The sequence below is a fragment of the Gastrolobium bilobum genome, unplaced genomic scaffold (genome assembly GCF_033153095.1).
Source record: "Gastrolobium bilobum isolate Gb01-03AN ecotype WA unplaced genomic scaffold, APGP_CSIRO_Gbil_v1 utg71954, whole genome shotgun sequence".
Taxonomy (NCBI): Eukaryota; Viridiplantae; Streptophyta; class Magnoliopsida; order Fabales; family Fabaceae; genus Gastrolobium; species Gastrolobium bilobum.
The window spans coordinates 46405-60842 of NW_026898905.1; positions in this window are offsets into that span (position 1 = coordinate 46405).

Below are 14438 nucleotides of genomic sequence, written 5' to 3' on the forward strand. Positions count from 1 at the left end.
ATAAAAAAAATGAGAATAAAAAAACAAAAAAAAAGCGTCTTTATCAAGAGAACAAGTAAAATTAAAAATAATAACGACGAGGAATATTGGAGGCAGCAGCAAACACGGTCGAGGATTTACCAAAATAAGCAAATAAATAATTTGGAAGTTGAAAGATGGTATTTACATTATTTTAATTTTTTAAAAATTATATAAATTACTTCTGAATATTATTAAACTAACACAAATAGACCACCAAATTATGTCGTTTTATGAAAGACAAATGACTTTTAGCAAAGGGCCAAATGCTACAAACGCCGGACAGAGTTTAAAACTGGGTCCGGCCATCTCTTATGAACATCTGACAAACTCAGTGCGGGTTGTTAACTGTATTAAATTTAGTTGGTAAATATTAATTGAACAATAATTGATTATTGGCAAAATCATTTTACACATGTAATTTAATTTATATTAAGTATATTTATATATCTATGTTTGATGTTTGTCATTTTAAATGATTTGAGTTATGTTATTTTAAGTGAGAGATAGACACAAGAAATGAAATCATGGGAAGAAAGTGAGTGATTTTTTTTAAATTTAAATTTTGAATAAAAATATTATTTTGTATCTCTCTCTTGAAATAATATAATTTTATGTCATTTAAAATAAGAAACAATTTTTTCTATATATTTGTATAAGAATAATTAAATATAAATATAAATAAATATAAAATGATATCATTAAAAGCAAGCTGATAGATGGTATAAGACTTATTAATTAAACTTTATTACATGCAAATATCTATTAAGAAATCAATAAATAACAAAAAATAAAAACTAAACTTTATTAATATTTAAATAACAATCATAATAAGTACTAGAAAACGTGTGTGGCTGAGCATAAAAGTCGAAATTGAATACGAAGTCAGACGACAAAGACGAAACAAGATACATCATTCATTGAGCCGAAAAATTAAGTAACTAGGTATATTTTATTATAAGCACACGTTGTATTTACAAATTTTGTATTTATAATTTTTTTTTGGAAGAACACTAATTTTATTATGTTCTCTCGAGAGAAGATAGTGTAATTTGTAAAAATTTATTAAAATAAATTTGTAAATAGATATTTCTCCTTTATTATAAATACTTAAATTAATTAGTATTGAAAAGATTTTTTTTTGTGAAAATGATTTTTTAATATGTCTCTGTTTAAGATTTTAATTAATAATAAATTTAAGTATTTATACTAGGTCAACGTTATTTAAGAATTTTTCTATTATCAATGTCACTGTTTTTAAATATCTGTACAACGAATCCACAGAAATAACCGAATCTGATTTATCAGCTTAAAATTTAAGCTCGGCAAAGCAGCATCTTTTTAATCCACTATCAAACCTCAGTAATTCAGTATTAATTTTCAAATACTTAGAAATTATTAATTGTTACGGTATACAATAAAATATTTTTAAGCCAACTATCTTTGAGAGTTTGCGTTAAGATATTTTAATTTTTTTAATTCAGTTAACAAAACAAATGAAATGTACTATATAAGAAATAAAATATTTAATATTTTTTATAAGAGAATGTTATATTTACAATTTTTTTTACAATCATATCTTAGCACCGTTAATTTCCATCAATCAACGGTTATTATTTTCACAAATTAAACTCATTAATTAATTATTAATTCACAATAAATGATAATCGTTAATTGACGAAAATCAACGGTATTAAGATATAGTTATAAGAAGTTGTAAAAAAAGAAATTGTAAATATAATCTTCCTCTTTTTATAAATAATAAATTATGTAATAAGCATTATTTAAAATTTCTCAATTAATATTTTTTTTTTGGTACATTCTCAATTAATATTTTAAGTTACTCGTTAATAAGATTTACTTATTCAAATTTTAGTTAAGTGCTTAAATTACTATCAATCAATTAAACTTTTTGTTACCGACATGCTTTAAAACCTTCATCATTATTATCACTATTGAAAAGAATATATGAATAGATGATTTACCTTGTACTCTGGGTCCCACTTGTTAATTGGTTCTTCTTTGGAGTTACCACGCACGCAGCTGGTGCAAGGAAGTCGAGAAAGCAAGGCATATAAAAGTCCGGTAATACTTTTCTTATGTTACATAAATATTATCTCCTATACGAATAAATTTTTAGTGTTATTGTTGTACTGAGATTCATAAATATTACACATTACAGGAGAGAGAAAATTTTGGCAAAGAAAAAAAAACTTTAGCTGACATGTAATATTTTTATTGGTGAGATGTACTGAATCTTTGGTGCAATAATAGCACCAAAGATTTATTCTTCCTACACTCATATTTTTCAAATGGGTCTCACAAGAATTTTTCTCTCTCACCTCCAACTATTTTCTCTCTCTTTTTTATTGTTTGAGTAGAAAATAATATTTTTCTTATGCGACAAAAGAAAAGTATTACCCATAAAAGTGTTTTTGGATTAATATTCTCAGAAATATTATCATTAGGAATATTATTTTGAGATGTTTTAAAAATTATTTGTTAGTATTTAATTTTTTTCTTAAAATAATTAAAATACGAGCTTTATTACTCGCATTTCAAGCATTTCACAGCAGAGAATAAATTTTTGCAACTTACTCATCTTATAAGTGTAGCCCACAAAATAATAAAGAGATAAAAAAATTCAAGATGAGGCCCATCAAATATTATATCCAAGGGAATGGTCAACTTTCAACAACGAAAGGAGAAAACAATTCTCCTTAAAATATTTATTCGTTTCATAATTCTAATTATCAAAATGCTCTTAATATAAAGAATATTTTTAAATATTTTTCAATGACGAAAATAAAAATAAGAAATTAAGGTGATTGTACAATTCTATGGATTAGTTTTAACAATTACCATAAAGTATTAAATATGAAAAATCATAATCATACAAAGATGGAAATAAATATAACCGTTGGATCAACATCAATTTAACGATGGAATTGATTGGTAGTAACATTAGTAGTAATACTATTAAATATCTAATAGGCTTAAATAGGCTAACAGGCCTAAGCCACAATTTTTGTTTTTTAAATATAGATCAAACCAAATTTATAATTTGATCTTACACAGATTAACAAATCAAGTTATGACTAAAATATTTTACACAGATCTAATTTATTTAAGTTAAAACCTAATCCGACCTAGCTCATTTATACCCACGTTAATATCAAAGATGTTCTCCTCATTCAGGTTGTGTCACGCAAATAACTTTTTTTTGTTACAAATACGCAAAGAATTTCGATCCCTGCATTTTCAAATTTGACGGCTAACAAGCATTCACAGTATTTAAATTTATTTTTACTTACAATATAAAAAATATTATCGGATGAGATCATGCACAACATAAAGTAAGAAATCGGATTTTGTTGGCTAGCGAGTTGATGTAGCAGGCTTCTGCTTTTTTTTTTTTTTTGGTAAACCAGCATTCTTCTTCTTTGAAGGATCAAACCTTAGTAATTCATTACTGATTTTCAATCGCTTAGTAATTATCAATTATTATGGTTAAACGATAAAAATATATTTAAGCCAATTTTATAGCAAGTTTCGATCAACAAGTGTTCTTAAATTCTGAGTAAAATATAGCAAGTTTCGACCAACAATTTTATAGCAAAATAAATAAAAAGTATTAAGTAAGAAGTAAAATATTTAAGAGGAAAATATTTCTGTTTTTCTATAGATATTTTTTGTTCGTCACATTCATATAAAAGTAAGTGAGTTCCATTATAAAGAAAAAAGAAGATAAAAATAATTAGTGAAATCTAGTCATTTTTATGTAGGTGTGGCAAACAAAAAAAATTTACAGTAAAAACAGAAATGTTAAACTCAATATTTAATACATTAAAATTTAAAAAATATTTGATCTTTTTAAATAAATAAACAACAAGCAATAAAAACTTAAAAAATACTTATCAAGGATCACTAAACAATATATTAATGGAAGAATAACCTTGTAAATTCAGAAGGAAATCATCAAATTCATTGTTAAATTTTTTTATAAGGATACATTAATTCTTGAGAATGTAAAAAGGAAATATTTTGATTCTTAAAAATAACCAATGTGGATTATATCAATTTGATCAAGAATTAATGCATCTAAAACTTAAAAATTAATATACTTAACCTCCAAGGGTAGCTCAGTTGGCAACTGAGCTCCCAAGGGTTTGCTTGAGTCAGGGGTTCAAACCCTGCCTTTAGCAAATTCTTAAAAAAAATTTTAGGGCCAGAGAAAGTGCCTCTCTCCTTAAATGGAGGATTAGTCTCATCCTTTCTCCAGGTAACGAAGCTCAATGCACCCGCTGTTTTAATGAGGGACTAACCCAAAGGGTCGTACCCCGAGGGCAAAGTGACCGGAGGAGGTTGAATGGCGATACCTCCAAATTTATACTAAAAAAAAAAAAATTAATATACTTGATATTTATAATTTTTAAAAGTTAAAATAACTTTTTTACATTTAAAAAGCTACTATATCACTATCATATCCATGGTGACCGAATAAATTCAAATCAGGGAAAAGCATGCCCTATTATCACAACTAAGAAAGGTCTAACCGATATCACAACGCTCAGTGCCGAGTATTTAACTTTAAATTAGAATTGTTATTTGAATTTGCTTCTGACTTGTCACACTTCTTAAAGTGAAAAAAGCTACCAAGGAAAAATACGACCCAGGACAATGAATTGTCCGTTGTCCAACTTCTTGAGTTGCAACACACTTTTGTTTTTATTATGGAAAAGTTTTTATCCTTTTAAATGATACAATTTATGTCATTCTATTCTTTAATAAAGAGGTGAGACTCGCATTTTTATTTTTTTTTGTTATCTCTCTCTTTTTTTTATCTATTTTTTTCTCTATCTTAAAATGACATAACTTTACCTCCTTTAAAATGATACACATTTTTTTTTTATATTTTAAAAGTTTTCGTTTTTAATTTTTAATTATTATTTGAATGGCGGAGCACGGTGGCGGTGACATGATGGCAGCCACGGGGGAAGAGGGATTCGGCGAGGTCCGAATGAGAGGGGAAGAGTGAGAAAGAAGTGTAGCTTTCTGATTCAAGATTGCGATGAAGTTTCAAGATGCAAGGGGAAACAATTTTCTATACATGTCAATGATTTTTAGATGTAGATCAGACATAAAATCTAGCATGTGTTTATTCTCTTTCAATTAACAGAAATAACCAAAAAATGCGCTACTATCAAACAGCATTGCAAATGTAACTAACAACATTCATCCACAAATCTAAAATAAGGCATATTTGAGCAATAAGCATCAAGCATATTCAAAGAACAAGATTTGAGAGTATTTACCTGTTGAAGATTCGTCCTTTGAACTCCTTCCAAAGAACACTCCTTTTTTTTTAGCCTTTGTTCTCAGGTATCCCAAGAGCCACAAATACATCCAACGAATTGTGTGTTGGCTCCGATCTGTCACATGCATGTGAGTTTCACAATAGCTTGGTCAGGGAGTGGCATTTTGTGCAATTAACAAGGATTGCGAAGGGTAATTCTGTACAAAAAAGTGTTTGCAAATGTTACATTTGTTTGTTTGTTTTTTGTTTTTACCTCCTTTGGAATAATAGTAACAATGAATTTATATAAAAAGCTGATTAAAGAATGAGATTACGTTGGTAGAGGCTGGATCTGAATTGGGTTGTTAATTGCATGATTTACATAATAAAATAAAAAAACAAAAGTTGCAAATATTCCAAAAAAATGGGTTTAATATGAAAGAAAATTAAAGGTTAAAGAAGGAAATGATCATTTTTATTTTTGAATGAAGAGCGAAGAGATTCGCTAATCAAAATTGGCGATAACTTTTTTTTTTTTTTAGTTACTCAATATTAATTATTTTTTTGATATGAATTGACTTTTCTCAATATTTTCACAAGCTTCAAATTTTTGATCCAATAATAAGATTAGTTCCAAGTACGGAAGGTCAAAAATAAAAATATTTAAATTCCTTTTAAAGATGTGAAAATTAAATCAAATTTTTTTTTTTTCATTTACTTCACTCCCTTGCTACTAACTGACTCACTACCGTTTAGTAAATTGTCGATAACTTGATCATACCAAAAATACCAATATAGATAATTACGAAGAATTTAAAAAGCAAAGATTGAACAAATGAATGGGGAGTGAAGACACCATACATGCAATATCTTACCTACCACTCTTCCATCTGTCACTGTTTCAACTTTTTCGAAGGAATATTTTTTTGTCTTTCCACTTTTCAGAGGAATTTCCAAAAATAGAAAAACAAAACTTTTCAAAAGGACGATTTCCTCGCTTTTCGTCTTTTTAGAAAACACAGGCATCCCGTGATTGTTTCCATTTTTTTTTTTTCACTGTAGTTATTAACACCACTGACAAAATCCATTTCTACAACTAGGGTCACCAAAAACGGAGTGAGTTTTATAATTCACTTTAAAAAATGAAATAGGATACACTCACTCATTTTTAACGGATTTATGGTGAAAAGGGGTGGATTAGTGTAAAATAAGTTCAGAGAGGATGGTCTAATTTTTCAGCTCACTCTCAAAAGCAGAACGAAGCAGGTTGACTGATTTTTTAGCAAGTTGACCGCCCACTTTGTTACCTTTATCTACAATGGTGAGTGGAGCAGATGTAATTTATTCTAGAAAATGTGTTTGTCTTTTAAAGAAAGTTATTTTAGTTAAAAATAATATTTTTTATTTAATATTTAAATTAAAAATAATCTCTCACTTTTTTCCATCATAATTTTTAATTCTTACGAAAAATACAATAATTTTGACTACGATGATATAATTCTATATCCTTTAAAAAGATAAACACTAATCATTTTTCTTATTACTTGTAATATATAAGAGGAACTCAAACGAAGACTACTAATGTGAACACCTAATTTTGTCCCAAATATTTAAAATTGACAAAAAAATACAAAATAATAAAAAAGAAAAAGAAAAAAATTAAATTATGGACACCTATTTTTGTCTTTAAATAAGAAAAAAGGGAACAGAGCAACCATACAGAGAAAAAAGGGAGTGATGACCATTTTAGAAAAATAACAGCATTGAGTAGAACTTGTTCCGACTTCGATATATCCTTCATCCACCATAGGATCGAGCTAAAAAAATTTAGTTAGATCTTGACTCATTGTCCTTCATATCCAATGGTGGATTTCTTGATTCGTTGTCTATATCATTCCCAGAAAATTTCAAACTGAACCAGTTCTCCCATACGATTTTATGGCAAACAACGATTTTGCGAGGATCGTTCTCCCAATTGAACTGTTGGATCATTCTCAAATTTTGTTAGCGTGTTCCTCTCATATGATACTTCAATTTACCAGACTAATTTTTGAACTGAATCTCCTAGCATCAGATATAAATTTCGGAAGATGGCCTATTAGTTTGTTAGAATAGCTACAGTTTCTGCCAAAATTTTCGTTAGAAACATTTCTCTCAATTGAACCGTTAGATCATCTTGAAATCTGGTCGACATATTCCTGTCATATGATGCTTCAATATGACCAGACCGATTTTTGAATTGAGTCCTCTGGTGTGAGATATTAAAGTTAGAATATAGTTGTTCAACATGAAAAAAATCATCTCACCTTGAAGTCCCACATTGGAGAGATAAAAGGAACCCACTTCCTCCACACAACACACACTTGAAAAACATTTCGAGATAACCAAAAACAAAAACACACAAAAAAGACTCTTCCAAGAGTTAGAAAAGACACTTGGGCTTAGGATTAAAACTTAGCTAGTGTCTTAGTATTTTTTTTAGTTACTACTTTTTTTATTTTATTTTTTAGAAAAATTAGAGTGGCTCTCCACAACTTGCCTCCATACACCAAGTTTTGTCCCTTTTAGTTAATAATTTTCTTTGCATGCTTTTACATTCTTTATTTGTTTTTATTAGAAATTTTCTCACATATTTTAGTATTTTAAATAAGATGTGTGTTATTTCTGTTTATGTATTTATTTATTTTTTAATTTTTTAGTTATTAGTTGTTATTTTATCTTTCTTGTGTAGTTAATTTTTCGTGAAAAATTAATCCGCGCAACGATCTTTAACGTTGATTATATGGCTTGTCATCCTCAAGTGTTATGTGATTTGTAAGAGTTCTTGTATAGCCGTGTTATCTTGGATTCCGTGCAACATAGGATCCTTTTTCTAAAAAAATTGAAAGTTTAAATGTATCTCTTTTATCTTGTTTTCAATATGCGCAACGATTCGCAATGTTGATTGTATGACTCGTCATCCTTAAGTGTTGCGCATTTTGTAAGGGTACATACATGTGTAGCTATGTTATCTTGTATCCTATGCAATGCAGATTCTTTCTAAACAAAATTATTATTTTTTTCAAGATTTCAACAAATCAAAATTATCTATCTAATAAAAAATATTTTCAAAATCCTAGCAGCGATTTACAACGTTGATTGTATGATTTATCATCCTCAAGGGTTATAAACTTTGTAAGAGTTTATGTATAGCTACGCTATCTTAAATTCTATGAATTCATTTTCAAAATAATTAATTTTTCTTAAGGTTATTTTCAAAAATTAAAATTAACCAACAAATAAATAATTTCTGAAGAACGACGTAGCTTTAAGTTCCTCATCACACCAGAGGATACGTCGGAGTAGAATTTTTTCGTCAAGCTCAAAATAAAACTTTTATAATTTAATTTTCTTTTATAGTAAATATTTTTTATTCATCTTGTTTATTTGGGTTAAATAAATATTCTAAAATTGGTAAAAAAATTAATTGGATGTATTAAGGATGCAGCGAGATTAAGTTTTCCTCTTTCCTTGTACATAATCAAACTCCTGAACCTTTATTCAATGACCAGTTTACTAAAACAAAATAGTTTTTCAATTTTTTCCAAATTAAATAAAATTGGTGACGACTCCATTCTTTTATGTTTTAAAATTAATTTAGGTCGTTACATCATATTTAATAAATTATTGTAGAAACTATAAGTGGTAGTATTAGAAGAAAAAAACATTGAGAAGTTAGTAATGTAATTTATAATACGGTGACACTAATCGTTTAAAATTGTAGATGGACAAGCTAGCGATGCCTAATCAGTGCAACTTTATTAGAGGGGGACAAGGCACAAATAATGTCAATATTGCTTAGGAACTTATTCATTCCATGAGAAGCAGGAGAGGAACTAAAGGGTGGATGGCGATGAAAGTGGACCTTGAGAAAGCTTGTGATAGAGTTCGTTGGGACTTTCTCGAAGATACCCTTCATGATGTGGGGATCCCAACAAGTTTGATTAGACTAATTATGTGGTGTGTTTCCTCTTTCTCTATAAATGTCCTATGGAATGGGGCTTGCACACAGGAGTTTTGACCCACTTGAGGTTTGAGACAAGGCGACTCTCTATCCCTATATCTCTTCGTTCTCTGCATAGAGAAACTAGGCCATCTTATTTTTCAGGTAGTGGAGCAAAGAAATTGGAAGCTATAACACCTTGCAGTTCTAAATTATATATTAAAATATTAAACATGGATTAAAAGGAAGGATTAGTGAAAATCCTAGAAATTAGGTCAAAATACAAAGGAAGAGTAAAACGGTAAATTGCCAAACACAACCCTAGGAAGATAAAATTGAGTAAGAGGTCTCAGATGATAAAAATAACCTTGGAAATGGATTCAGAACGAAAAATTGAGTGGTTAGGCAAGTTTCAAAAAAATCGGTGAATAGTGTTTTTACCCGGTAAAAATACTGCGGTACAGTTGCACCGTAAAATGTGCCGATTGAGTTTTGAGCTCTAGGTTTTGAATACAAGTTATAAATGGTTTATAGAACTAGGAAATATGATTTCTGATGAAATTTGACGGAAATTAGTAAGTTTGGGGAAGCGTGCCTACGTCGCGCGCAACAGCTTAAAACAACATTTTCTCCGAACGACAGAAAAACTCAGGATTCATCTGATCAAGGGTAATTAAAGGACAATGGTTAATGTTAAAAATTAGAGTTTCTAAATAGGTTGTGAATTATGGACGTTTAGTGGAATCAGAGGGAAATTCAAGTTAGTTTGAAATCGCGTGAGGTGGCGGTGGAGCCATTTCACTTAAACCACTTAAGACACATAAGCACATGTCACACTTAAGACAGATAAGCACATGTCACTGTTCATCCATCACTTTTCCCTCACCCTTCTTGAAACTCGCGGCCCTCCCTCCCAAAGATCCCATTCACTTCCAATTTTCTTCCTCTCTTAACTTAGTCATTTAGGCACCAAATCAAGAGATTTTTGACTTGAAATTTGTTGGAAACTACCTTCTAAACACATTGATAATAGTCTTAAGCCTTGAATCCCTCTATATTTTGAGAAAAACCCTCCCAAAAGCCGCGGACAAGTGTTGTAGATTTGTGCTCATGGAGTTGTTTGGAGCTCAAATGGTTTAGTATGATGTGGAGGAGCCCTATACCTACCTTTTGAGTAAGTTTCATCACATTTCAATGGTTGGATTGTTGATTTTAGTTTATGAACCCTGAGCTCTTTGTGGATGATTTGTGTAGTTAGAGAGCCCAAATGGAAAATGTGTATTAGATGAATATGTCTTAGAATGATGTGTTAGAGCTATAAATGCAATAAAAATTATTGGTGAAAATGTGATTTTAACTTAGGAAATTTTGGATGATGCCATGACTTTGTGTTTTGGATTGTTGTTAGGATTGTGAAATTGGATTGTTGTATGGTTGTATGATGTTATAATAGGATTGTATGAGGTGTGGAATAGTTGAATTGAGTTGAACCACCCTTGGTGATGGCCTATGTACAACTCGGCCTTAATGAAAGAAATGAGGAATGAGAGGTTGTAAAATTATTTGGATGATGTGTTGTGTATGGTATGGTAATTAGAAGGGTTGTGTAATGGTTGGAAGGTTGGAAAATCAATGGAAAAATATTGGATAGTGTGAAATTGTGGAATTGGACCTAGAGAAAATTATTAGGCAAAATGACGTTTGAATGATGTAGGATGCAAATTGGCACCTAAAATGGCCTTTTGGTAACCTTGGGGTGCCTAAGAAAAATGAAAAAAATAATTAGAAAAATAATTTGTAAAAATACACTATAATGGTCGAACCTACGTAGGTGTGGGGCAGGATTTTGACGTTTTTGGATTTTGATAGATTTGTCGTGTATTGATGATCTGTACATGGTCATTGTAGGTTGTCGTACGCGGATTTGAACCCCGAACCGTGAGCTTGGTGGGTTGCCCTTGGTCCCGAACCAAGTGGGATTGTGGTTAGTATTATGGAACCATGCTTGATGAGTTAATAACTTGCATGTGTTGTGTGAACTGCGATTAATTGGAATGTCCTCTCTGTAGGCATTTCTGTTGTATAACGAGCTCAGAATATATATTTCTTTGGAGCTACGTGGAGAGGATTATACAGGTAACCTTTTGGTACTGGGGCTTGATCACTTGTGTGTTCCACCATGCCCGTTGAGGGTGATGGTAGGAAGTGTATGTAAGTAATGTAGGATAACATGTTCATGCATATAGTATGTGTGTTGGTACATAGGATGTACCGTGTCTCTGGCCAGTAGACGTGCTGCCTTCGGGCGTTACGAACTTCCACTGGATAGGTCTCCATGAGGGAGTTCCAGTTGACCTGGGGTCGTAGTGTCGGATTGGAGCACACTAGGAAGTCTTGGGTGGATATGGATGGAGGGTGCCTTGGTTTGATGTTCTGGGAACACGCCTTGGTTGAGACCCGTAGGCTTATATGCCGAGCCAATAAGCTGGACGTTGCGTGGTTTTGGCATTGACCATTCCAGCTTCGTCGTATTTTTGTATCCCTATGCTCCCCTATTTCTCTAAATTCCTTGCTTTATCATGTTTTAATATGTTATGTTATTTATATACATCGAAGTGAGCCATTGGACGTAGTATTCTCCAGAATCTCTGGGTTACTGAGATATATTTGTATATCTCACCCCGCTTTGGGGACTTTATTTCAGGAGGTAGCAGTGGTGCTGGAGCGGCGGGCAAGAAGCCCGCAGGATGATTAGCTGGAGGATTTTATGTATTTTGCATTTTAGTGGCCATTGGGCCTAGGCTAGACTTAGAACATGAACATTGCATATGGATGTAGGAGGAGATTTATTGTCATATTTGTTAATGTTATTTTGCCGAAGTCTAGTACATTTGGGTTATGTCATTTTGAGGTATATGTATGATGTTGCATTTGGAGATTTATGACTCATGGTGTAAATGGATAATTGTAATTATTATATTTGGATCTTGTGTAATATGAAGCATATGTAATATGATGAAAGGGCAATAGGCCTATTTTAGGATTATGATTATGTGTATGTTTAGAAAATGCATGCAAATGGATCTTGGTGATTGAAATATGTTAAGTGTCAATAAAGTAAGCCATATGATATGAATTGAGTAATTTGATATAAACTGTGATAGGTTGTAAGAGCCCCAAGGCATTGCTGGTCCTTGTGTGTGCCACCTAATGATTATTAGGTACCAATTGAGGTCATAGAACACTTGTACAAATTTGGGGATTATTGGAAAAACAAAAGAAACTCTGGCGAATTTTCTAGAAATTGGCATAATTTAGGCGAACTTCGGAAGAGCATATCTCCCTCCACAGAGGTCCGATAGGGACATGCTATATTCCATTTTGAATCTTGAGATGTCCCCTATCTCGTTTTAAAATATGAGGAAATTATGAGTTGGGCGTCGGCCTGTAGGAGGTAGAGAACACGGACTGTTCAGTGGGCTACTGCACATTGGGCAGTTCTAGACCGAGTTTGGGAAATTTATTCCCGCTTAGTTTCATGGTTCAATTAGGAGTATGATATATCAAATTGACTCTTGAGGTGTCTAGTTTGTTGTATAAAACTTTGAGAGAAATTGATTAAGTGTATTTTCTGCAGTAATTGAATTAGTGAAGGATGTTTGGAGCTGTTTTGAGGTTGGCTGGCAGAATTGCTTGTCCAACTTCAAACGGCGATATCCGGAGCAAACGAGAACTTTATGACTTATGTGATAGCTTACTAGAAAGTTAATTGAGTCTAGAATAACATACTAAAAGATGGGAGACTTGTTGTATGCAGTTTGTCTGCAGAAAATTAAAGACCGAACCATGTTCCGATAGGTAGAAAACGTAAAAGTGAGATTTTGGCTAAGTGGGTTTTTAGGAACCCCTTAGTGACTTGTGAGATGTTATATAAGTTAGAAAATTAGTTTAAATAATTATTCCGCAAAGAGTTTACAGTTACGGTCACAGCTTTTATTTATTACGCTTTTTATTGTTTTAAATACTCGCGTAATAAACGAAAAAGTTTACTCGCATTTCTATAAATGTATTGTTGTGATTGTAATTGTGCTTAATATCATAATTATTTTTAACAATACCGGTGTACACCGGGCTGTTACAGAAGTCGGTGGTGATCAAGAGGATAGCTCCGCCAATCTCTCACTTATTTTTTGCTGATGATCTTCTTTTGTTTGCAGAAGCGGATTGGGAGCAAGTCTCTAGTGTTCAACAAGTCTTACATATATTTTGTTGTTCGTCCGGGTAGAAAGTAAACCATGGCAAGAATAGAGTGTGTTTTTCTTGAAATATGGGGCTAAAGCTCAATTTTTTAGCAGTGAACTGGGATTCTCCTTTACTGCAGATCTTGGCCAGTATTTGAGGATTCCTTTACACCACAAGCGAGAAAGTTATGGTTATACATATGTATTTAAAACTTTTATATTAAATATTTTCTTAAAATTACTTGTACGAATTTTTTTTTATCTTTTTGTATTATATTTTTAAGTTAATTTTTAATTTATTTTCTTTTAAAGTATAAATATGTCATTTCTTATTTCTTTCAATTAAATTTCAAATTTAAATTACATTTTATCAACTATACAAATATTTTTATAATTTTAAATATTATTTTTGTTTAATCAATAATTTTATATTAAATTAAAATTTACTATATATATCTTTTTTCCAATTTTATAATTAATCCTAATAGGTATAATAATTAAGCCCAATAGACATAATAATAAATATTATTAATATGCTTAACAATTTCTCAAGCAGAAAGTGGTGGAAAATATTAAATACTGAATCTTTTCCCACCTATCTGTGGAACCAATGCAAAGGTTCAATAATTTTGATGATAAACAAACAAGCATGGAAAGAAAACTTCAAGGAGCAACCATAAAAAAGAAGTCTAAACAAGATCAAGACTCAAGCTTCAAGAGAAGTCTCTAAGTCCAAACTCAGAGTAATATACTGTAGGACTTAGGATTATTTGTAAATTGATTTCTTACAAGAACGAAGCTCAAAGTATTTTTCAAATACATGCATTAAATCATCGTTTGACACTCAAATACATTCTTAACATAAAAACATATTTTTCAATGTTCATAAAATGTTTAAACA